We start from the raw sequence: 3832 nt of genomic DNA on the forward strand, positions 1-3832 counted from the left end.
CTCCACGAATTTTTTTTTTTCCTTAGGCCAGATTTGAAGAAGTTGAATTACTACCGCACAGCTCTTGCACATTGCCTTTCAAGTAGCTTGGGCCAGCTTATTCTCTCATCAGCAGTGTTTGAGATTAATTGTTGCGCCGACATCCTTCAGTACAGTATTACTATTAATTTGCCAATCAGATAAGCAAATTTATTTTTGCCTAAAATTCCAGGATGAAGCACTGGCTTATTAGATTATGTGCAGGTGACCTGTCAGAGATGTTATGTTTTTAGTAGCCCCAAATCCTCCGAGTACTCCATTTCATCTCTTTGCCTGTTCTTCCTACAATCTAAATCCTAGATCCCACAATTCCAATCTTTTTGTTTTGTTTTGTTTTGTTTTGTTTTGTTTTAAGATCTTGATCTCTGGGTCTTATGAATAAACTACCAAAAGATTATCACTGAAAAACCTGGATGCTATTTTGTTCATAATCTAGTTAGTATCATGTAGCCAAATCTATATCAAATATTTGTTTATTAGGATCAGTAAATCTATATTGTGCGTTTGGTTTTTCAGTGAATGATGCAAGAACTTTTCACCCAAAACAAAGTGCTTTAGGAGGGCTATCCCCACATTAAAAATCTCCCACAGTTTCCATTACTATTACCTTTTAAAGTTTATGTATTTTAGAGCTNACTTCATCTTTGGTGGCATATGTTGACAAATGCTCTAAAGTATCCCTGATCCATATGTCAACTCTTGTTACAAAATAAATAATTTGGGATCATCTAGTCTTTCAAATCTGAAGTGATTCTTAATTTCTGAAAGTCTAATTTGATGGCTAAGATTATATAAGTCAGAAGGCCTCTGTTTTCAACATTAACATCACCAAGTAAATAATGTTTTGTTCATTTCTACTTCTGTCCTTTTGACCAAAGGTAACAGCTACTTCCAAGGGCTTTATCTGGGTATGTGGATTTTCTTATTTACAGAAACTGTAAATTTTGATGAAGAAAATTTGTAAATATACTTTTGTAGTAGTTTGGATTTTCTTCATGTTCAGTCTTCATATCTCCCAAATGAAAAATATTAAAGCTCATGATCATTTTTTTAATTTGACACAAAATGAGAGGACTATAAAAATAAGAAAAGGGATGTGAATAATCTTTACTGTTATTAAATTTGGTATTAAAATTTTTAATCATTATTAATTATATTGTTTTATATATATTACCATTATCACTTACTTAGTAGTAGTCCTAGCAACAAAATGCCATGCCATGTACTTAACTGGATTGTAAATTTAGAAAATAAAATCAGGAAGTAAAGTGGAGAAATAATTGGAGAAATTTAAATTTAAGTATGAATCCTGTATGGAAGAATAGTATTGTATTGGTGTTAAATTTCCTTAGGAGTGTAATTGTGTGGAAGACGGCCCTTTTTCTTAGGAGATAAATGCTCAAGGATTTGGAGATGACATGTGTCCTAAAGTCACCAAAGGGACTGTGTATATGTTAGTGTGCACGTGTGTATATGGATGAAGAGAGCAAGAGGGTGAGAAAGTAAATACAGCAACATGCTACAACTGATTAATCTACATGACGGAAATATGGGTGTTCATTGTACTATTCTTTGCATTTTAAGATAGGTTTTGAAACTTGGCAAAACAAAAGCTGGGAGGAAAGTAACTCTATATACAGTTAATGAAGGCAAATTTCCATCGTATCATGTTTGTAAAGAACTTATTTAGCCCATACCCCCCACACACCTCCACTCTGTCAACCCACAGTTTGTTCTCCGTATTTAAGAGTCTATTATGGTTCTCCTCCCTCTCTCTTTTTATCTTATTTTTCCTTCCCTTCCCCTATGCTCATCTGTTTTGTTTCTTAAATTCCACATGTGAGTGAAATCATAGTTATGGGTCTTTCTCTCAGTGACTTATTTCTGCATAATACTCTCTAGTTCCATGCACGTTATCTTACATATCTAAGCTAATCTTTAGGTATGTGATTAGAAACAGTTCAGTGACTCGATGTAGCTTAGAAACACCACTTTGATATGAAATAACAGAATGAGTGCACTTGCCTTTCTAGGTCCCCTAGATTACCGTAATGTGAATGTTTTGTACGCAAATTTCAAATACTCTCCACTCCTCCTCGGAGAAGCTTTCCAAGGTCAGAAACACACAGTTCTTACACTGACCTATGCAAGAAATGTTCCAAAACCATCAGTATGAACATTCTGGCCAAGTCAGGTCTATGCCGAAGTGCAGATGGATGCGCACAAGAAACCGTATGTTGGAACAGATCTAACAATAGTTCACACGAAAGCCCACCTGTGATCGCAGCCTCGAATACCAATACCAACAGGTAGACTTTCCCCAAATCAGCCAGATGGCAACTCGAAAAACAGCAGCCCTGGAGATCACATTGGCTTTGAATGGACCCTGTCACACAGGAAAACACTTAGCTCAAGCTCTCGGAATGAATAATTGAGAGTCAAAGCCACCTGCCGCTTACTGTCCTCCTATTCCTCTCTAAAACTCTATCACTGTAACTAAATTCTAGAGACATGCTGTCCCTGCAAAATTCTGGTCAGGTTTTGAGGCCTGCTTTTCAAAACGTGGAAGCTGATTCTGTGCAGCAATCCCTGAACAATAACTGTATAAATCACACAACAAATACTTGATCTGACTTGTCCAAATTTTTAGGTTAAAAAAAAAATATTTTAGAAATGCCCAAAATGTGGACACAAGGAGCTAAGGGAAGGGAGCATTTCACTTCATTTCTCCTGACTGTCCGGCTCCCTCAAATGCTTGTCGAGGCTCCCACTTGCCTCTGATTTGGTCAACTAGAAAAGCATCTGAGATGTCGCAGTTGCGTCTGGCTTCTGATGGTAAAGGACTCTAAAAGTGAGAAGAGAGATGATAGAAGGATTAGCAATTAGAGGGCCTGCTGCCTCCTTTTTCTTACCTTCGCTAACCAATCTGCTCCTTTGGTCCGGAAGAAACAGCAAATGACCATACAGAGCCAAATAAGCCAGCCAGTGCTTTTGTCACAAATGTCCGCCACCCTTTCACCAGTAAGACCAAGAAACTAAGCTGCTCTTTGTACGGCCATTCTTCTTATAGCTGATCCCATGGAAAGAGTTGTTTTTGCTCAAGTCTGATTTGTGCTCATGACCAGTGGGAAGTCCCAGGAAGAGGGTAGGCAGTAACTGACAAACCCACATCGAGCCACAGAATGGTGTTTCTTCCCCTTTTTCAAAAAATGAAACCTATCTATGAAACTGTCTCTTGTTAAAATAGTTGATTGCCACACTTTATAGAAGAACCCTATCCACATAAATGTGCTCCTATACCAGTAAATTCTCTGGGACCCCTTCACCAAAAGAGGGCCAGAGTCCAAGAGGATTTAGAAAATTCTCTGTTTCTTCCTTGAGCTATAATTTTTAAGAAGTACTCTCAGATTTGTACTCAGAATTTTGAAAAATGCTTATGAAAACCCTTTTCCCTCACAAAATAACCAAAGTAAAAAATGTGATAATATACACAGCTGGCAAGNACAGTTTCCCAGTATCTGTTGAATTTTTTTTCCAAAATTTGAAGTATTCATACCCTCTGCCCCACCAATTTTATTTGCATAAATTCACTCATGTCCATGTTTACAGCTGTGCACAGAAAAGTTGTAGCATTAAGAAAGTAAACTGGAAAAAATACTCAAAAATAGGACATTATGCTAAATTAATGTAAATCTGTATACAGTACTACACAGCTGTTAGAATCATGTGGCTTTATATCTAATCATAGGAAAAGGTCTCCAAGATACATTGTTTAGAAGGAAGATCTAATAAT

At 36.9% G+C, this 3832-nt stretch overlaps 1 protein-coding gene across 2 annotated transcripts in view; it reads right to left on the bottom strand.

Annotated features, from left to right (window-relative positions):
• Positions 1–3098, bottom strand: part of TASL (TLR adaptor interacting with endolysosomal SLC15A4) — a 16541-nt gene extending 13443 nt beyond the window's left edge. For both annotated transcript variants that reach the window (XM_077745323.1, XM_077745324.1), the window contains exon 1: positions 2952–3098. The gene's annotated coding sequence lies outside the window, so the exon portion shown is untranslated. The remainder of the gene's footprint in view (positions 1–2951) is intronic.
• Between the last annotated feature and the right edge of the window lie 734 nt (positions 3099–3832).

The sequence above is a fragment of the Crocuta crocuta genome, unplaced genomic scaffold (genome assembly GCF_008692635.1).
Source record: "Crocuta crocuta isolate KB4526 unplaced genomic scaffold, BGI_CrCroc_1.0 scaffold630, whole genome shotgun sequence".
NCBI classification, from domain to species: Eukaryota; Metazoa; Chordata; class Mammalia; order Carnivora; family Hyaenidae; genus Crocuta; species Crocuta crocuta.